The sequence below is a fragment of the Ailuropoda melanoleuca genome, chromosome 11 (assembly GCF_002007445.2).
Source record: "Ailuropoda melanoleuca isolate Jingjing chromosome 11, ASM200744v2, whole genome shotgun sequence".
In the NCBI taxonomy this organism is placed as follows: Eukaryota; Metazoa; Chordata; class Mammalia; order Carnivora; family Ursidae; genus Ailuropoda; species Ailuropoda melanoleuca.
Window position 1 is genome coordinate 62,324,127 of NC_048228.1, and position 23,338 is coordinate 62,347,464.

Below are 23,338 nucleotides of genomic sequence, written 5' to 3' on the forward strand. Positions count from 1 at the left end.
TTACTTACCAGTCCCATATTGAATAAATGTATAATTTCAACTTAGTTTGTGGGGGAGGGAGATTTTCAATAATGTTCTAGTCTGGGAATTGGCAAGCTTTTTCTACAAAGGGACAAAAAGTAAGTAAGTTAAGATTTATGAGCCACAAACAGGCCAGCTGTTGTCATCACAGTCATCTTCTTTTTCTTTTCTTTTCTTTCTTTTTTTTTTTTTTTTTAACATCTCTGAAAAAATGTAAAAGATACTCTTAGCTCATGGGCTAGTTGGAAAACAACCCACTGGATGTTTATCCCATGGTCACTGTTTGCCAATTATCAATTCTAGTTCATTATACTTATACAGTCTCACGATTCTCTTTGGCACTTGGTATTTTTATCTTCTATCTTTCTTCAGGAAATATATGGAAGTTTTTGAAGGCAGAGAACCCTATATCATTCAGCCAGGCATTACTGGGTTCTATCTCATTGTCTCATTATAACGGCTGGTCAATAAATGTTGGCACTGACATGCTTTTAAAATCATAGGCAAATGGCTACAAATATAAACTCAGTATGGTTTGTTCAATGATATGAACAAAGGAGAAGAGGACAAATCTTACAGATGGCAAAGCATGTCTTTCATTTCTGCTAAGTGGCACACAAAATTCTCCTTAGGTAGTACATCTTATCTCTCGATAGTGGAGTCCATTATCTTTCTCACTATCTATTTATAGAACTGCACATAGCAAAATATTTATTCTACATTCAATTGTTAATAAAGATTTTGTAATCTCTGTGAAATCCCTCCTTAATAACATTGAAACAGGCTATTTTTAGTCCAGTTTATTTAGCATTTATGGTATGTCAGTCTTTTTGCTAAATACTCAATTTACTTCATCTTATTTAATCCTCAGAACAACCCTGTTGAGATTATTGTCACCATTATACAGATGGGCAGACTAAGTATAGAGGTCATTAGCACTTAGTAGAGCTGGTATTTGAGCTTCTGAGCCTACAGTCTTAGCCTCTATGCTTTGATTTCTGGCAAACAAGAAAAGTGATGATGACAAAAATAACGAGGATAGCTAATAGTAATTGAGTATTTACCAATTACCAGTTTATGGTTTTAAAGAATTTACATGTATTATCCACTTAACAATTATATTACCACTATAAAGTAGATAGCATTATTAGTTCAATATTAGAAAGAAAGAAACCATGATACATATAAATTAAATAAATAGTAAGTGACAGACCAGGATCCAATGTCAGGCCTCTGACATCAGAACTCAAGTGCTACCCCAATGTTTATAACAGCAATGTTCACAATAGCCAAACTATGGTAAGAGCCCAGACGTCCATCGACAGATGAATGGATAAAGAAGATGTGGTATATATATAGAACTGAATACTACTCAGCCATTAAAAAAAAAAAAATGAAATCTTGACATTTGCAACGATGTGGATGGATCTAGAGGGTATTATGCTAAGCAAAATAAGTCAATCAGAGAAAGACAATTGTCATATGATCTCGCTCATATGTAGAATTTAAGAAACAAAATAGAGGATCATAGGGGAAAAAGAGGAAAAAATAAAACAAGACAAATCAGAGAGGAAGACAAACCATAAGAGACTCTCAATCATAGGACATAAACTAAGGGTTGCTGGAGGGGAAGGGGATAAAGCAGATGGGGTACCTGGGTGATGTAATGAGCACTGGGTGTTATATTAAGACTGATGAATCACTGACCTCTACGTCTGAAACCAGTAATACATTTTATGTTAATTAATTTAATTTAAATAAAAAAATAAACAACAACAACAGCAAAAGAGCCCAAGTGCTAAACAACTATCTTTCAAGTGCAAACTACTTGCACTATTTATTATTGTTGAATACTTTCATTGACAGAGGGAGGGGAGAGAGTTCTCAGCTACTTCTATTACTTTCTAAATGTCAGCCCTGCTTTATCCACTGAGTTATATTTAATGGGTATAGAAAGTGATTTGATGGCCTACTGTTAGTGACAATATCTATTTTGATTTCAACAAAGAAAGTTAGTATTAATAACCGGTAATAACTTATATTGAAAAAACTTATGCTAAATTTTGCTAAAAAATCTCTTCTCAGAACCATCTATTTAAGATCTGTTTTTTGACAAGAGGCTTTCTTGGGACACCTTTTAGGGGAGTGTCCGATTCCAGACTCACTGGGCACATGTTGGTCACCTGTAAAGTGAGGAGCTAGTAGTGACTGAAATCTATAATGTCTGCAGAGGGGAAAGAAATGCACGGGTGGAAGGATTAAATATGCCAAAAAAGGGGAAGGTGGTATACATAAAACTGTTTGCTACTTTTTTTCCTAATGAAAGAAGAAAACATGTTTTATGAATTATGGAGCTTAGAGCAAACTGCAGATGTAGCAGTTTTCTCCTGAGAGTTTCCTTTTTCTTCTCTAATTCTTCAGGGTCCATCACATTGCACCTGTGACAATTCTGTGTCAAGACTCCCTTGGCCCAGCCGAACATAGTTTCTATTTATTTCCCACTCACAGTTGAAAGCATTTATAATGGGGTCTAGCTCTGCAACGTTATAATATTTGACACAAGAATTGCATGCTCCGAAGAAAGGGAGTATATTCTTCATGATCTGTTTTCTTGATGGATTTATGTTCTTCCTTGGAGAGATAGTGACAGAAGGAATAAATACTCCTCGAGTGACCTCTATGCCTTAGCAAGGTCAACGTCGAGAAAAGAAATGAGCAGACAGCCCTTAAAAAGTATGTCATGTGGTACAACACCCAAAGCTGAGACATTAAATCTAAAATTAAATTAAAACAAATAAACAATGAAGTATGCTTTCCTTCCCGTTCTTTATAACACTCAACCAACATCTGCTCAGTAATTCACTGAATGCACTTTTTGTTTATTATAGTGAAATGTGTCAAATTAGGGGAAAAACAAGTTTAGGGAATGAAACAAGTGATCATTATTCTTTTCTCGATTGGACTAGTGGCAACATACTTTACTGTCTGTTTAAACTAACTAGCCCCCAACTGTTTGTTTTCCCTTGAAAGTTATCTGTAGAAGGATCATAAAAATGAATTTGCTGGTTAGAGCACTAAGGAAGGAAATATCATGGTATAATATTATTAGGTGTGTTTTTTTTTAACTTTTTAATGAAATAAACTTCCTTGCAGACCAAACAAAAAAAGTTGATATCTACTAAAGTATAGTTGGTTTATTTTAAAAAACACAACATTAAACACCAAATAAATTTCAAATAGAAACTATATCTCCTCAGAAACCCTCACACTGTGACACACTCTCTTAATCTATTAGAAAGCTAGTCATATATATTCAAGGACTCTATTTTATTCACTGCTGAGTCCCACCATCTAGAATAGTATCTGGAATAGAGAAGCTATACAACAAATAGTTTAAATTTATTAAATTAGTACAAGGGGCCTCTTACCTTTGATGCTCTTGAATAACTGGTATAACTTTACTCATATTACCAAAGGCAAAATAAAAAGAAACACAATTAAAAGTAGAATGTGGATATGGATTGCATAATTGCTGTGCTGGAGTAAATATTTTCTAAATATGAGGTTTAATTAATAAATCCATTTGAGTTTTGGCTTAATATCTAATTACTAAAACCAAACAAAACTACAATACTCTGTTCCATCACACTACATTTTACAATAATGAACACTGAAAACAAAATAGCTTGCAGTTTGGGGCATTTTCAAATATGACTGAATAAATGCATAATTTGAAACAACAAGCACTTAGAGCAAAAACAGCCAACAGTTGTTAAATGTTTACTGTGTGGAAACACTTTTAACTCACTAAACTATCAAAACAGCTCTTTAAGGTAAGTAGATTGTCACCATTTTATAGATGAAGAAAGTGTGGGGCAGAAAAATCAAGTTCACAAATCTTAAGGTCACATATCTAGTAAGAAACAGAATGAGGATTTGAAAAAGGACAATCTGGCTGTGAGGGTTATGGTCACTGGATGGTCCGCATCATCTCCCAAAAAATTACTGACAATTTTTCTCATCCAGAAAATGAAGTAACACAACAGTCTGATGCCCTATTGCGAATGTCAATAAAGTTTGAAAAAAATACATTCAATGCATGATATTTTGAATGATATCTCAAGTTGTGAGTTTTGGCTGATTTGCCACTTATCTAAAAACTATATGACTTCAGAATCTGCTATCTACTTTTCAATAAATGACACATACAGTTGAAAATAGAGTGAGTAGGTAAGTTTTACATTTCTGAGATTTCTCAGGTTGATATTTTTTAATCCCAAGCAATGGCATCGTAACCTGTGAGTCTTCTCTGAACATCAGCTCACTCGTTCCATGTGTAACATGGATTCTTCCAATCATAGTGAGGTTCTAGACTCTACTGTGTCTAACAGTTTTAAAGAGGAGAGATTTGGGGTGCCTGGGTGGCTCAGTCATGAAGCGTCTGCCTTCGGCTCAGGTCATGATCCCAGCATTCTGGGATCGAGCCCTGCATCGGACTCCCTGCTCAGAGGGAAGCCTGCTTCTCCCTCTCCCACTCCCTCTGCTTGTGTTCCCTCTCTTTCTGGGTGTCTCTCTCTATGTCAAATGAATAAATAAAATCTTTAAAAAAAATAAAGAGGAGAGATTTGTGACGGAAAATTATAAACCCCTCACAACAAAAGTAAGAATCAAATGCTTATACTACCATAGGAAGAACAAAACACAAAATTCTGGTGTGCAGTAACCTATGAGAATGGTTTTTCCTTCTTTTTGAAATGAAATGTAGTTTCTTCTGCCACTGAAGAACTGATGTCTTCATATCATGTCTAAGTCGAGTTTATGTATTTGAAGGAGCCAGCAGTCTAATGAATCTTCTTCCTCAGCTTAGTAAACTATGCATTGCCTATCTGAATTCAGGGCCATTAAATTCTTGCAAAGTGTTTACTGCATTATACGTATTATTGGTCCCATCATTGAACAGTGCCCTCTTTCTGTTTTATAGCTAATGTAGCATTTCTCCATGGCATCAATAGATTAAAACATTTACTACCAGAAAAAGTATGTGAAAATGGAGCAAGCTCATTTTGCCACAAGCTAACTCAATAAATCTGTCTAGTTTACTGATGTTCACTTTCATTTAAAATTGGTGCATATTTATCTTGCAAACTTCAAGAAGGCACAGAGATAAATCGTCTTTCTGTTTTTCCTCCTGGCAGCAATGCTACTTGGTTAATGTTAATAAATGGCAGTTTAATAGGACCAGATCTATATTTCTGATATGCATTTGGGAATATTTAGAAAAGGGCCAATGAAGGGTATATTAAGACTTTAAAAGATTTTATCTACCGTTTTGACAGCAATATGACTCCTTCACTATAGAAAAAAGCAAGATATCTTAAGTTCCTTGGTTTAATTTTATGATTTTAGTTTAATGCCGTTCTTAGTATTACCACCAGAAAAATAGGTCATTAACAAACTTAATTTGCATTCGGACAAATAAAAATTAAAGGAAATTTAGTCCATATTCTTAAACTGATAATGAAGGAATAAACAAAATATTTGGAATAGTTAGTACTTCTCTTGACAGTACTGTAGAGGGAATTTTTTTTTTTTTTACTTTGAGGACAAACTCTTGCTTTTTTCCAGTCCCTTATCTCCCACAGAAGATGGTTATAGATATGGCTTCTATAAATGGTCTTCTATAGCCCTTCTGACCAATTAGTTAAGCATGCAAAAGTTAGAATAGATACATGGGATAATACAACCTGTTCTCTCCCAGTTCTATGTAACAATCATTTTATCCTTGGTTATAACAATACAATGGAAGGAAAATACTGATTTTTTTAAAAGCCTATTTATTTATTTATTTATTTATTTATTTGACACAGAGAGAGAGAGAGCACAAGCAGGGGGAGCGAAAGGCAGAAGGAGAGGGAGAAGCAGACTCCCCACTGAGCAAGGAGCCCGATGTGGGGCTCCATCCCATGACCCTGGGATCATGACCTTAGCTAAAGGTAGACATTTAACCAACTGAGCCACCCAGGTGTCCCAGAAAACACTGATATTTAGTAAGCCACATCATGTACACAAACATAAAATAACTACACTACATCTTTTACACACCTATGACAAGTTCAAAATACCTCAGTAAATACATGCCAGAATTTTTATTTATGCCACATTTTATTTTCCCTCTGAAAAGCTGTGTGTGAATGAATGCCTTGCTTTCATTTTTATGTACTTTTTTTTTTTTTTCCACATAAACTTCCATTGTTACACAAGAAAAAGCAAGGTGGTTATACGATCACTCTCTCCTTAACCACCTCTTTTGGATGAAACATAATGATTCTCCTCTACCACTAATTTAATACTGACTCTTACAGGGCACCCGGGTGGCTCAGTTGGTTAAGTGTCTGCCTTCAGCTCAGGTCATGATCACAGAATCCTGGGATCGAGCCCTGTATGGGGATCCCCACTGAGCAGGGAGTCTGCTTTGCCCTATTCCTCTGCTCCTCTCTGCCCTGATCATGCTATTTCTCTCAAATAAATAAATAAAATCTTACAAAAAATACTGACTTTCACAGTCTCCAATACATTCATCTAAAATCGGGTAAAATCCCTCCTCTTCCATGAAATTTTTCACAACTTCCTATGTAAACCACAGCTTTCAGGAAAGCCTGCTTTTGAAAGATAAGCTTTAGGAGAAAGTTTTGCTGAAATTGATCACCTTGTGAGATCTGGAGTAAGACATCACTCTAATTAGTATGCTAACAAGAAGTTCAGTAATGAGTAAAATGCCAGAAAGGAGCAGATTCTCATAATATTGGCCAACTGTTTCAAACATGTAAATGTTACTTCACCAACAAGATGACAGTTGCTTTCCAAGAAGGTAGATGATATGTTAAATGTTAAAAGAGGTGGTAAGATGATTACCATTTTGTCAAATCTGATTTACAGAAGGCTGTGTGATATTTTTTCTTTTTTTTTTTTTTTGGCTGTGTGATATTTTCATAATAACACTAAATAATTAAATGGTTGGTAAATACTTATTATGTCTACAAATGTTTTGAGTTATTCAAACATAATAAATGCAAATGTTTCTATATGGTATAGTGTTCTAATTTGGGATCCCCAGAAAGTAGGGCCAAGATAAGGACTTTGAGGCAGGTAGTTTATTTGGGAGGTAATCCCAGGAAACAAGTGTTAAGGAACAGGGAGAGAGATATGGAAAAAAGAAGAAAAGCTACAATATATGTTATTATTGAAGTTGTTAACTGATGGCAAGGAGGACCAAATTCTGCTAAGATCTCTGGGAAATATGAAGCTGGTAATGATACACAGGTCCTCCTTCCCCAGTGAACTCCCCTGTCCACAAGCAGATGGCTGGTTCTAGCCGAGCAGACTACTGGCCTTGAGGAAGTCTAGGAGGCAGTTGAGTTGAGAATTAGGTAGCAGAGGTAGGCCTGAGTGCCAACAAAATAGTTGACTTTGGGTCTGGGTGAAATCAGAGTTGAGCCAAGGGTATACAATGTATGCCAGAGGCATCTGCTAATTGTGTGCATGTGTTTGCATGCACGTACGCAAACAAAACAGCACCTACCTTAATCTTGAACTTCTATTTTTTTCACAGTGCCCAGTTTTATATTTATTTAGTATCACTTCAGTTTGGGATACTGCAAAAATATTGTTAATCTCGTTTTTTAACAGGGCAGTTTTTTTTATAAAAGATTTTATTTATTTTTATTTCAGAGAGAGAGAGAGAAAGCATGAATAGGAACAGGGGAGAGGGGCAGAGAAAAACAGACAAGCAGACTCCCCCTTGGTGGGGAGCCCAAAGTGGGGCTTGATCCCAAGATGTGGGGATCACAACCCCAGCTAAAGGCAGATGCTCAACCCACTGAGCTACCCTGGCGCCCAACATAGCAGTTTTTCCTCACTTTTTCTCCAATTAAAAAAAATACTACTGCAATATTACTAGCTTATTTTTCTAACATCCTTTCCAGTTACCTGCCGTTGAGGACATAAAGTTCAGAAAAGGACTATAGCTAAAGTTCTAAAACGTACATATTCCACAGAAGTACTGCCACAGGCACAGAGAGAGGAAAAATAGAACTTGTTGTGGCTGATTCTGTCTATTCTTTTGTCAATCTTGGGGATGGAGAAAGAGGAAGATAAATCACTTGGGTCTTGGGTCTTGAGTTCACAAGCAGCTAAGGTTCCATTGACAAGTGCGGCTTCAGCAGAAGTAATAATTCTTTTCTACTACTTTATGCGATGGTAACGTTAAGTTAAATTTGGCCCTTAGATAGCCCTTCCTATGTTGGCAAGAGAAAATGTGTTTAGATAGGCCTCCATCGTAAGAAATTATTAAAAAAACTTCCTGCATAAAAACCATTCTCTTTTTCTAGAGTCTTACTTCCCAGCCTTTAAAAATATAAAATAGACCAGCTAGCTAACATACAGTGCAACACTAGCAAATTCAAGAATTCTTGAATAAAGAGTATGAAAGAGTTAGGAATGCTTGCAATTTTAACTTATATATTTTCATTTACTAACTTATGTATGGAAAATGAGCCCTTGTAACTTTTAAGATTCCAAGAGAACATAATTTAAACCTAAAGTAGATCAAGGTCAGTTAATCTACACAGTAAATTAGAAAGCAACCTGAAATATTAAAAAGCAATTTAAAGGCAACAGAATGCATGCTTTGGCAAACACTGGGTACATAATACATACTTGCTGATTTATTGACTTAATGAACATAATGATGAGTTAATACAAACTAATTTTTAGATGGAGGAAGAACATACCAAAAAAAAAAAAAAGTACACTCAGTCCTCGCCCTAGAAGCATAATTAGCTCCAATATTTCCTCATTGGAGGGAATAAGCAAAAATAACCATTAAATATGGACATAATTAATATAAAATGAGACTAGGTGTATGAATGTAACAGTGATATGATAATGTGCATTCATATTTACATACTTAATAATAATAAAGTCTTATCATTACATGTATATATAATTACTTTTTAACGAGGAGGGTACTTAGAACTGTTGCAATATCAGTTCTCATAATTTCCCATGTCATCTGGGTGTTATGCAACTCAGATACCCAGGTTTAACTAACAATCTTGAAAGCATATGACAGTCATTTTTGTCAAAAAGGACAATTTTAATTTTAAAACAACACATTTCAATGCAGAAATGCAGAACATACGTGTACACAGAGTGCTGTATCAAGAGACAAAAGGAACTAAAAACACAGAAAATAATAAGACATCATTTGCCTTCATGCAAACGGCAGCTGTCTTGAATTTAAATAGGTGACAAGTATGCTCACATAATGATATCAGCTATGTACTAGTATGGACCCTGAAGGGGATGAGAATATGCCTCCTTAAATATGGCATCTTGGCATATAAATATTTTAAGCTGAAGGATTGTGAGAAACAGTGGTACAAGGACTCTCTAACCTTCCCCTTACTACCTGAGGCAGGTCATAAGACCCTTTTGTAAGATGTTGCCTCCTTGTACCCAGAAGAAAGGAACATCCTTGCTCTTAAGAGCAAGATGGATGATGAGAAGAATCCTAAAGAACAGGCCTAAGTTTCCCCCAGTTTATTACCCTTCGCTCATACTCTTTTATCCTATTCTGTTTTCCCACAATTTTCTGCTCTTTGTTAAAACTAGTATAAAAGCTCTCGGGTTTAATATTTCAAAGGGTCTTCATTTCCTTAAAAAGATTCCTATGACATATAGAACTTATATTAAATTTGCATGCTTTTTCTCTTTTTAATCTGTCTTTTGTCAATCCAGCACGTAGGACCTCAGACAGAAAAACTAGGAGGGTAGTAGGAAAAATAATTTTTTCCTCTCCCTAGATAACTATAAGTAAAAACTTGTGAGAATTGGTATATATTGTAGTGAATTACACACTTTAATTTTTTAAATTCCATTTAGTTAAGTGATTAATCACCATTACTTGGTATTGTTAAATATTTTACATACAACTTCTCATTTATTCATTTTGTAGTTATCTTCATGCTAGTAGATGAGGGATCTGAGGCTCATAAACAGAATGGTCTAAAGACACACAGCTCATAATTGACAGGCTTGGAATTTCAACCCAGATTTCAAAAATTTCAAAACCTCTATTCTAACTAAAATGGCGTACTGCTATCTATGGATCTAACACAGTAAAGAATCAAATGCAAATGTTTAATATAATTTTATTTGCAAGGATTCCTAAAACTGTCAAAAACGTTTTTCTCTGATACTGTTCAAAGCCAGTGGTATTCTAATTGACTTACTTAAACAGTGGCATCTATCAGTTTTATGATCATACCATTACAGCAAAATACCTGAAGCATATGTTTTGAGACAGCACTGTTAGGTTCGCAGCATGCCCTGTTGCCAAATGGATCCTAACTTTAGTAATGCACAAAGAGGAACCGAAAGAAGCACCAGCAAACACTGCATACTCTTTATGCAGAAGGAATGCAACATTGCAAACTAAATATCATCCATAACTGGTGCCAGAAAATACATTCTCCCAATAAAATGATAACAGGCAAGTAATATTTGGTTGCATTGTGAATACTGACAATCATGCTACAATGTGTGTTTTATGAAAAAGCAATCTGTGATATAAGAGGAGGCTGTATTTAGAAAATGATGTGTCTAATTAGGTCATTAAAATATTGGGATTGGTCCTTACCTAGGAATAATGTCCATCTTTTGGTAACTTTCCTAGACAGTTTACAAAAGTCTACATAATTCATAATATACCACAACTCCTTCACATATTGTGCTGTTGAATTTTGATCAATATGTACAATTTATCATTAATACAAATGTGAAGCAAAATGTCGGCTGCACATAGTGTTAAATTCAGTGGAGCTACGTGGTAACATGTGGAGCACAACTTACTCAAAAGACAGCCAAGGCCAAAACAAAGCAAAACAAACAAAAACCCAAATCAGGAATACTTACTTGAAATGTATGAAACTTGCTTAACAATTATGTAAGTGTAGTAGGTCAGCAAATAGTTGAGAGGGCAACACACTAAGTGAATATATAGTGCTGTATTTGTAAATAAAACAATGCATTCGAGAGAACACCAAGATTCTGGTATTCGGATGTATTTTAAATACATATGCGTACACACAAGTTCACAACCACTGATGTATACTGTAAGCATAATCTGTAATACCCTCACTCAGTGTAATTCTTTTGGAATTAGACCTGTTTGGTTTGCCACCTGGGCAGACAAATCGATGGGTTAACCATCCAGGATGAAGGCAATAGCTCCTGTGGGCAGGTACCTGGAATACTGCAGGTTACAGTCTCCAGAAAATTAAAGGGACATTGTGAAGAGGCCACAGAAGGCCAGGGCTGACCCATCAATAAGGGTCAAGATTGGATCAATGGCCATTCCCCATCACCGACCCATTGGTTTTTCTCTCTGTAAATACCACCTATTATTTCTGGACAAAGCCATTAAAAATATTTCTTTGGTAAATACAGAAATATAGAATTTCACAAAGGTTTTAACTCTAAAGCCTAGGGCAAACCTACCACCTGGCCACTGGCTTCAGAACTGCTTTTATTTATTTATTTATTTATTTATTTATTTATTTATTTATTTATTTAGAATGCAAGCGGGGAGGGGCAGAAGGAGAGAGGGAATCTCAAACAGTCTCCATGCTCAGTGCAGTTTCCTAACAGGGGCTCAATCCCAGGACCCTGAGATCACGACCTGAGCTGGTATCAAGAGTCTGACGCTCAACCAACTGAGCCACCCAGGAGCCCCAGAACTGCTTTTAATGTCATTGTTTAGATATTTGGATAAGACGAAGAGCCCATCTCATTTTTAAACATCTGCAAGAATAGCTTCCACTAACCAAGTTCAATTTAAGAAGCAATAAGCATGTTTTCTGTTTTAATCATTTCAAAGCTTCAACCATAGCAAAACCAATGTGGCTACAGTGAAACCTTATGCTTTTTTGAGTAATTGTTGCCTAGGAGATAGCATGCACACAACAGGATAAAGGTCACTGGGACTCACAAGTCACTCTAGGAAGTTAGATGCATTTACCTACTTCAATTCTATATATTACCTGTAACCCTCTATGCCCAAGGATTAACCTTGAATAAACCAGTAATTTGACTGCAATCATTAACAATGCTTATGCTAATCACTAGTGGCAGAATTCAGGTTGACCTATAAAAAATAATTTAACAAATAGTTCATTGGGTGCTGTATTTTATTTGGCAGAATAGTTTAGCAGTTGAGAGAACAGGTTTGAGTCACATTGTTTCAAATGAGTTCAAATCCCGACGTTACCACTGCATAGCTATGTATCATCGGGTCACATACATAAGCTTTCTGTGCTTCGGTTTCCTTGTTAAAAAAAGAAAGAGTATAATACATTTCTTTACCTCTCCAGCTTATTTTCATAATAATCAGGACCCGACACAGAGTAAACACTTGGTAATTACAAGTATTACTATTGTTTTTTTTTTAAAAAGATATGATTTCTACTCATTGCATGAGCAGAAAATTAAATACATGGGACAACCAGATAACATTTAAATATGAAATATAGTATCATGTTAGATGTGATCTGGGCTAAAATGAGCTAAAATAATAGGCTAAATTTAAGAATGTGCTACAAATGGTCAGAAGGGTGTAGTATCAGGATCAATTATAACTCTTTGAAATGGTCTATAGGTAAAGTAGGGCTTAAACTGAAAATTTAAGAATTGTTAAGAATGGAATAGGTAATCCTTTAACTTGATCATTTTTCATTTATAACTGAAAAAATATCAGTAAAAAACATCATCATGTATTTCTTTGAATCTTTACTGAATTTTTCTACTTCTATTTAAAAAATACATCTAAGAAATTCTGAATTTTCAACTTGGAAATTTTGCATTAAAAAAACTCAGAGCTTAACAGTTTAAACAACCAGTAACTTAGTAAAAACAGAAACAAAACCAAAAAATAGTATCTGTAAAAACATTTTAAACCTTCTTTAAAAATAAGAATAATCAAAGCTTTCTTGCTACTGATACAGAAAACAAAAACAAAAAAACACCCAGTAACTGCAATTAAAGAAAAGCATTTGAAAGATAAGATTTATGACTTTGATATATTACCTCACTTAAAATGAGACAATTTATTATAGCTCTAAATCCCTCTACATCCCAAATGACACTTATTGTTGGCAAAGAGGCCACCTTCTCCTAGTGCCAGTGTAAATTCACCTGATACTTTTTATGAATAAACATGAAAATGTCAGCAATACTAAACAAAAGGGAGATGGCAAATTTGGAAATAAGCCAGTAACTGTGCCAAATGACCCATGAAACTTGAATCTCAGAAGGGAGTGTCTGAAATTTGGGTAAGTGGAAAGCTGCATTCTGAAGAAAACTTAAATTACACATCATAGCCCCAAAAGAAGGCAAAGAATAAAAGACAGACAGGATGACTGACCCACACTGAGTTTGAAACAGAGTAATACAAACAGTGACACTGTGAGGTAAGCCCTCTACGTTGCCTCTAACAGGGTCCTGGGAGGCTTACAGCAGGTATGTGAGCACATATGGACCTCTCCTCAGGGGGTCTCAGAACAGTGGATGATCCCACAGACCACGGAGTGCATGCTGGGTGGGATACATACGAAGAGAGACAAGCAGGTGAAACTCTGGGGTTTTTGTTTCCTTTCCATCATTATTTTTCATTTGCTTAAAAAGATTCTCAGTACACTTATACATGCTGCAAATAATTTCTAAGATCTGATTAGACAACTAAAACTGTCCACGTGCTTGAGCCAAGTGAAACTAATATAGCCTGAAGAAAATCAAGGTCAATCAAATACCTTTAAAATCAGTTGAAAAGATAGCAATATTAATACCTTAAAAAGAAATTAACAAACTGCCATTTATTATTATTTTTTTTTAATCAAAACTCACTCTGTATTTTACCTTCCTTTGCAAGTATTAGTACTCACAGAAGGATATCTCCTGTGGAAACGTTTACTGATTGGTAAGTGGAGAGACTAATACTTTTTTTTTTTTAAAGATTTTATTTATTTATTCGACAGAGATAGAGACAGCCAGCGAGAGAGGGAACACAAGCAGGGGGAGTGGGAGAGGAAGAAGCAGGCTCATAGCAGAAGAGCCTGATGTGGGACTCGATCCCATAACGCCGGGATCACGCCCTGAGCCGAAGGCAGACACTTAACCGCTGTGCCACCCAGGCGCCCCTGATACTTTTTTTTTTTAATCAATCTTTGATTTGCTGTGATTTCAAATAACAAAGCCTGGCTAACTTGACCTTCTTTAGCAATTATAATTTTTATGTTGCCATTAAAATCCTTCAGCCAGTGATAGTGTTGTCCCAGGAAGCACTGTTAATTAGATTTTAAAGACTGGTACACATTAGGTCTTCTACAGAGCACAGGTGCTACCCCAAAGAAAGAGTACCCCGCTCAGCACTTTCGAAGCAAGTGATTCTGGGACTGCAATGACAGCTGACCACCTCCTAGGGCGCAGATACTATTCTTCATCTCTTCTCCACCCTGGCTTCCAAACAAGTTTTCATTGTAAAAAGGAAAATGGTTAAAATAAACATCAAAGCAAACAATAGAAGAACTATATCATACAGGAGCATCGCATCGTATAGCCTGGTGGAGGAAGGGCATATAGATTCTCTGGTGACAAGGGTTTGGTCTTTTTTTAGCGCCCATTTTCTCTGTCGTCTGCCTCTCTGAGTCACTGCCCAGCAAGACCGTCCTAATTTGCTCTCCCTAACAATAGAAATAACATTCTTGATGTCTACCTCTTTTATAAATTGATCCATTTTTCCTAATAGCAGACCCTATCTTTCTAATACCTGGCATTTTAACTTCAAATTCAGATTGTTTCTGTTTTCAGATGTTGGATGGATAAACAGAACCTTGCATTATTACATATTTCACCTGCATAGGTGTCTCCCACACACTGGGTATGTAGAAATAATTAAATACTAAGTTCCCAGGATAACCCCTTCACTCCTCAAGCTTAGTAACTGAAAGGAACTTTTGTATTTATTCAACAATTTACAGTTCCCCAGAGCATTTTCACACTAGGGTTGTAAATGGATCATGCTTCTTAGTCAAGATTAGTGTACTGACGAAAGAACATCAATATTTGTTGAGCTTTTACTTAGTGTAAGGTATGTTCTAAGGATTTCAATTAATCTAGTTCTCCAACAATTTTATAAGGTAGATACTATCATGATCTCCAAGCTACTAATCAGGAGACTGAGGCACAAAGGATTTGAGTAAATTCCTCAAAAACCCAAGCCTACTAGGAAAGCTGTTGGGAACAAGACAAATGCCTTTTGTACAAAGGGAGGAAATATACGTTTAGAGAAATGCATTAGTTTTGTTGAATTAAGGCACAAGCAAGATTCTAGCTTGAATGAAGAGATGGCTTCTAAGTCCATAAAATGAAAATGGAATCACTTACAAACTGTGTCAAATTAGTACTACTTTCTTTATAGATAGAAAGTTAGAAAACTCAGGAATAAATATTTTACTGGACTCCAAACAGCTTTGGTAAAGTTCATCCTGATACATAAGTGGAAAGAAGGTAGAAATAAAAGCAAACAAACAAACAACAGATGAACAGGGGTGATTCATTTAAGAGGACTCAAAGCTACGAAGAGCTGGACACAATAACTGTAGTCAAACAGATTTGGGTAAGTTAAGGTTGCACAGTTAGTTCTTGTGGCTTTCAGCAAACCTCTGTCCTTCACACGGATCACTTTAATATTAATATTCAGTTGATGAAATCAAAGGCATAAAAGTAAAATCCGTTCACACAAAGTTAGGAGCTCTAATAAAAAGGAATTCGGAATGAATATTTGAAAAAGTTCTTTAAATGCCAGGCAAGAATAAAGGGTAATAAAATGTAAATGCAAATTTTAAAGTTACAAGATAACCTTAAAAAGGTGTTTCATTCATGTTTAGAAGTTGTATAATTACCAGGAGAATTTTACAAAATTCATATAAATTGAATACAATTGAATGAAATCCAAAGGGAACAAGCCCTCTAATCATGTTGTCAAAAGAGAGAAAACACACAGTGCCCTAGACAAGGCAACTGAAGTACTGTTTTCAATTCTGAGCAATGTATTTTGAGAGCACTCTCAAGGTGGACTACTCTAAAGATTGAAACTGGAAAGGTGAGGTCCAGAAACCACGAAAAAAGAAACTGGAGCAATGAGCAGGAAAAATCAGTCAGGGCCTGGTAGTCCTACTACCCTTTACACATCCCATGTTCCCTCCAGTCAGCGGGCTCTGTAACTGGCCTGGCTCCAGAGTGATTGGAACACATACCCAGTAAACTACTGGCTTTACCCTTTTGTTCTAATGCTACAATTTCTGTGTCATGAGTTTTCTTCATTTGTTTATCTCTAACCCTCACGCCCAGGTTTAAATTGTTCTTTTCTCTCCTATCGCCTCCCCCAACAGTCCTTTATCTTAATAACTCAAGAGCTTCTCTCTTTTAGAATCCTTATCCTATCACGAAACATGATTCTTTTGTTAAAAATATGTTCAAATCCGGGGCGCCTGGGTGGCTCAGTCGTTACACGTCTGCCTTCACCTCAGGGCGTGATCCTGGCGTTCTGGGATGGAGACCCACGTCAGGCTCCTCTGCTGGGAGCCTGCTTCTTCCTCTCCCACTCCCCCTGCTTGTGTTCCCTCTCTCGCTGGCTGTCTCTCTCTCTGTGTCAAATAAATAAATCTTAAAAAAAAATATGTTCAAATCTATATTCTCTAGGTTAAAAATTTTTGAAAAAAAGATGACTCTAAGCTACCATGAAGTTAATAACATCCTTTAATTATTTTCCTGTGCTAATTTGTGCTAAATGTGCTAATTTGTATTGTGATTCTAGAAGATGAGGGGAAAAGAGGGTAGTGACAGCTTATTATATTGTGTCTTACAAACTTACTTAATGATGGATAGAATCTTCTCCCTGCCTCCCTCAAATATATTGCATGGCTAATGTTCCATAGAATATACTTTGAGAAATGTTGCTCTGCAGAATTCTATCAGGTAATGTGCTTCTTTCTCTTTAAACTTCTTTCTCCTAGTTTTTGTCACATTAGGTTCTTTCCTAGATTCTGGGTCAACTGCTTTCAACATTGACATACCTTCCCTACATACAACTCCAGCTTGTTTTCCTTTGTCAGCCCTTTAAATTTTCCATATTTTATTGTCTACCTTTTTTCTTCTTAGGATATTTTCAGATATTCCCATCATTCTCAAAACTCCACTTGTACCTTTATACCAATGATTCTCTCAAGTTCTTCCTGAGGGGCAGCCAATGGTGGGGTTCAGTGTACTGACTCTGAAGGAGTTCAAATCTCAAGTCTACCTAGTAGCTGTATGACCTTGGATCTTAGTAGTATTTGCTCGACAAGTTTTGAGAATTAAATTAGGTTTCAAGTAAAAATGTGTCAAATACTGATGATCAGCTCTTATTTTTCTTTCTATTCTGACCCTTCAGGCTGTCATCACTGTTGAGCAATGCAGAACTTCATTGGCACCTCAAACTGAACGTATTTAAGACTTACTTGCAACCCCAAATCACTGAACTCTACAAATCAACATTTCTTGCTTTTCCTATTGTAAATAATGGTGTTACCACCTGCACAATCACTACAGCTCAAAACTCAGTTCTTGACTTTTTACCACACTCAAGACTTTGTTAGTTTCTGACAATTTTTTCTTTACGGCCTCACCCCAATCTCGTTTCCGTTTTGTGACTGTCACTGACACCTTGGTTCAGGTGGAATTACACCACATCTAGACTGTGGCACTCCCCTACTCCATTCACTTACCCAGTCTTTCTGGAATCTAAGGCATCTGAATGCAACTGTACTCTCTAAAATTATTCTGGCAATACTGCTGTCTCCTTTGAACTGATATTTAAGGGAAGATTTGTCCTCTCTTCAATCACAACTTGGCGTTTTATTTTAAAGTATTCTCTAATGTAAAACCTACCTGGGTTATCTAGTCATATTAAATTTCTTCATTCATATTCCCATTTGGTGGCACTTATGGCATTATGTGTAATATTCAAGCATTTTATGTGATTATTTATTTTTCCAATAGACTACAAGCACTCTGAATATAGAAACAATGTCTTATTCACATCCATATCCTCTTTTTTTTCCCTTTAATGCCAGTATAGTTAACATACAGTGTTAGACTAGTTTCTGGCATACAATTACAGAATCACAATATAGGGATTCAACAGCTCCATATATTACTCAATGCTCATCAAGATAAGAGTACATTTAATCCCCATCACCTATTTCCTCTTTTATTTTTAAAGGTAGATTGACTGATTGATTGATTGATTGATTTGAGAGCAAGTGAGAACGGGGCAAAGGGAGAGGGAGAGAAAGAATCTTCAAGCCGACTCTCCGCTGAGTGTGGAGCCTGATGCAGGGCTCGATCTCATGACCTGAGCCAAAATCAAGAGTCAGATGCCTAACCAACTGAGCAACTCAGGCACCCCACCTATTTCTCCTAAAAGACTTTCCGTAGTGTTTGGGAAATACCTGGCACAATATTTGTGAATTTATTTATATACATTTCATGAATTGACTCATATATAGCCTCATTCTGTCTCAATGACCACTTCCCCATCAAGTATTGGTTTTCTTTTCAGAACTCCTACAATTTCAAATCTAGCCCACATGACATATATCTGAGCACTTTCCTATCAGATTGTAACTTCTTGTAAACATGACTTATTCATAATATTTTCTTTCAAATTAAGCATTTTTCAAGTAGCTCTTGAATGAAACAGCATATTTTATTAGAAAACTCCATACATTCAGCATTACTTCTTCCTATATAATTGAGTTGTCTTCTAGAAGTGATTATTATGTGCGTAGGACCCATTTAGCATGTGGTTAGGAGATAAAAGCAAAAACAACCAACACAGGATGTTAGAAATAAAAGTCTTAATGGGTTTTCTCTGTTGACACTCTTAAATCCTCTACTTCACAATTCTACTGAGAATGGTTTTTTTAAACCCCACACTGTCTTTAAGCCCTTCAATAAACTTAGACCAAAACCCGTTCTCTGGCCCACAGGCTCTGTAGGATCTGAATCAATCCTCTGTCTTCCTCTCTAACCTCGCCTGGTTCTATTTTGTTTCCTGCTGCACTCAGGGCATAACTTACCACAGGATACAGAGTAACCAGTTAATAAATAATTACTAAAAATGATAAAGCAAATTAAATATTAGAATTGATTAGAAAAAAAAAATTTCTAAAAAGTCATACATTCTTTTGCAGTGCATCTGATACTCAGCTTACTCCTTCCAGCTTTTTCCTCACATTTAAATACTCATTACATCATAACAGAGTGCCTCTTAAAATCACTTTTAGAAAACTCAGCTTTTCTCCTTTGTCCCATTTTTCCATCTGTAAAACTGAAGGAATCCTGCTCAGCTCATGGCTACATCTTAGGGATGTAATGCTGCAAATATTAACAAGGTCATATTGCGAGTGCTCGAGACTTCTTCAGATAAAAGAAGTTACCAAGTATAAAGTATTATTACCATTTCTGATAGGATTACATTCTGATTGGGAAGTATAAATGGGAGTCCCTGGAGGAAGAAGCACACTAATGGTTTAAGTGAGATGCTGAAGCCTCAAGATAAACTAATTTAAGTCAAAGCTCCAGAGTTAAAAAGAAAGTAATTTTAACTGGATTAAATAATGCCACCCATCGCGTAAGAACACTCTGCCATTTACATAAGATATAATTTTAAAGTGGATTTTCTGGAAGTCCATGTAATATGCAATTATCTCAGTCTATAAGCAAGGGCTGGAATCAAAGATCGAAATACACTGTGACCGAATGAAGAATCACTCACTAGAATGATTCTACCATACTTAATCATACATTTTTCCTAAGATAAACTCACATACCACTAAAACTTATGTAAACGATGTATTTAATGTATAATTAGTAAAATTTTAAAAATAAGTATTTGAGAACGTCACAAGAACTTGAATGTGTATAACCTCTTTTCCACTCTGCGAGGTCAATGACCTACTGGTTTTTCATTGTATTATTCCTATCTTGAAATTTTCACTGATTTTCAGTTTTGAAGATTTCTTTCCTTTTCTATAGACTCTGGTGTGTATATATATATATATCTTTTTTTAATTTTATATATCAAGTACTATCATAGTTACTTGTGAATTTGTATTATCTTACCTATTTGATGAAAAGCTTTTCAAAGATATTGAAGTTATGTTTGTATTTAATCTTCAATTGCTCATTTAATCAATAGTACTAAGTATCTCCTATAGATTGAGCAATGTAATACATAATGAGATATGAACATGGGCAAGAAATATGTAGTTCCTGACCACATGGGACTTGAGGGATATATCACTTACCATTCATATAGAAGGCATTTAATAAATATTTACAGATGGTATATAAGAAAACTTTTCCTCTGTGGTTGGTAGAATCTAAAAATATAGCTATCTGTTACAATTACAATTAAAATATAACCCTATTGGACAAATATCCTACATAATTAAATTAATAAGTCATCACTTAAATCCATGGTGATAGTGGTTAAAAAAGAAATAAAGTAGATAATTAAAACCACAGTTAACCTACTATTTTCTTATGGAAGGAAAATTACCATGAAGGTAAAGTATCACCTGCAGGTGATTGGTAAAATTCATAGATAGTCAAAACCTTGTGGTAGGAAGCAGACTGCTTTCTGGAATAGGATATTTCCCCTGACTCTGTGGATTCAAATCAGATGTTGATTCAGAAATAAGTTTAATCAAGAAATTCAACCCTCAAAAATTTATTACCAGACAAACATTTTGCTAGGGGTTTCCTCTGTAATAGTTATTTGTTATAAATGTAGTTAATGACTGCATTTAGTGACTATCTGCTACACTAGAAAGAAAATATCTAAGGACAGGAATCTCTTCCATCTTATTTATTGTTCCATGATGACTCCTTCGCATGGTACCTACATTAATTGCATACAAGATTCAACTGTTTGGTGCAAATTTTGTAATTTTTGGAGTAATCCAAAAAATACACTTGTTGAGTAAATAAAATATTTACACCTCCATTGTGGCCAAGTTTTTCATAAATTAAAATTCTATTTGTTTCTTCTATATACATGTAGTCAGCATATTAAGAAAGCAATTATAACTTTTTCAGTAAGGCAGGACAGAAAAATGAGATGATTATATGATAGGTGTCTGCATTACAAATAAAATGTGGAAGACATGCTGTTTTGAAGTCATTTTCATTTGATTGCTTCTGAAATAATTTTGAGAATTACTATATATATGTACACATATGTATATATCTCTCAATATTAGAAGAAATAGAGTACTACAGGTGTTCATAGGTCAGTTAGAAAATGAAAATCATATGCAAGACTTGCAGATATATTTCAAACTTTTAGCATTAGGAGACTATTAGAAATTATTAACTACCTTGACAAAGATTTTGGACTCCCTAATGCTCTCCTGAATAGACTCACAGTGTATCTGTTCCATTTTACTCGACATAGTCTTTACCAAATTTCACAAGATGCTATTTAATATCAAGCTGAAGAAAGCTGACATGACCAGCCTTTTCTTGCCAAATATTGGAAAATTTAATTAAATAGACATTTGACTTCAAGAAGGCAACGTTGAAAACTAAATAAACTTTATCCTTTTAACCTTATTGACTGACCAGAGTAATATGAAAACATCAATACCTCATCTGCAATGAGAACTCATATTGGATGAACTTTGTCTCTGTCAGGGATGTGATTACTAATGGAGGTGGTGGAGCCAGACTTAAAATCAAATTACTCTGATGTGACAGCTTAATCTCAGACTTAACATAATCTTTATTCTACCACTTTGAAATTTTTTGGTGATTTAATAATACTGAATTTAAGGAACGAACATTATAAGCTTTAGGGATGCCAGTTAGAATTCTAGCATGCTAAATCTTTGGTTTGTCTAAAACACACATTAAAAAAAAAAAAACAATAAATTTTGGTTGGACTAAAGTTATCCATTTGCTTTGAAGCTTTAGAAGAGGGAACATGACAGTTTAAAGTTTAATATGGTTACTTTATGTAGGAAACTTAAATAAATGGTGTTAATAGTGAGTGAAAGCATGATAACTGAATGATATAAAACAAAAGGATACACTTTGTGTTATTATTCCAATTACTGCTTTTCTTTTCACAAAAGTGGAGATCATTGAGCCCTACAAAGCTGGGAAGAAAACAACAACAAAAACTGTCCTTAACTTTAAGAACTTCTGGTCATGGGTTTTGGCATTTTCCCGAATTCTAAATTCAACACAGGGAAGCTTTATAAACAATGAAATTATACGATAGTTTGGGGACATGAAGGGATTGCTATGGAGCAATAATAATTTTCAAGATAAAAATTCACATTTTTCCATGACTAGTCAAGAACACACTGAAGCTACCCACTGCATATTTATTGAAGGAGTAGAATCACTGAATTCTGCAAAGTATAAAAATTCAACAAAATACAATAATTGTAATATGCAATAGAGCTGGAGAAATGCTCTTCAAAATTTAAAGACATACTGACACTATCAATGAGAGAGTCAGAGAGAAAGATGAAATGACTAATGGTCAGGTAGAAAGTATATAAAACTCCAACAACCAGTACTTGATTGTATAGTTTTGTTTTTTTTTTTTTTTTAAGATTTTATTTATTTATTCGACAGAGATAGAGATAGCCAGTGAGAGAGGGAACACAAGCAGGGGGAATGGGAGAGGAAGAAGCAGGCTCATAGCAGAAGAGCCTGATGTGGGGCGATCCCATAACGCCGGGATCACGCCCTGAGCCGAAGGCAGACGCTTAACCGCTGTGCCACCCAGGCACCCCTGATTGTATAGTTTTCTTTACAGAGTTTGAAAAATAGAGGGGAGTGAAAGAAAGTACAGAAAACAGGAAAGAAAGAAATGTCAAAAAAGAAAAAGAAAGAAAGAAAGAAAGAAAGAAAGAGAAAGAAAGAAAGAGAAAGAAAGAAAGAAAATGAGAGAATGCAATTTGAGAGATACTATGCAGAAGATAATATTTTCACGGAAGTCAGAGAAAGTGTTTAGTAAAGGAGGAGATGATAAATGGTCACAATTACTACAGAGATATTGAAGATGACTTTGTGAAAATAAAGTTTGACTCAAAAGAAAGTTTCAGATGATTTTTGATAAAATATTTCAGTAAAATCATGGAGG

General features: G+C 35.3%; 1 protein-coding gene across 15 annotated transcripts in view; it reads right to left on the reverse strand.

Annotated features, from left to right (window-relative positions):
* Positions 1-23,338, reverse strand: part of ADGRL3 (adhesion G protein-coupled receptor L3) — an 815,688-nt gene that overhangs the window by 294,687 nt on the left and 497,663 nt on the right. The gene's annotated exons all lie outside the window — the stretch shown is intronic.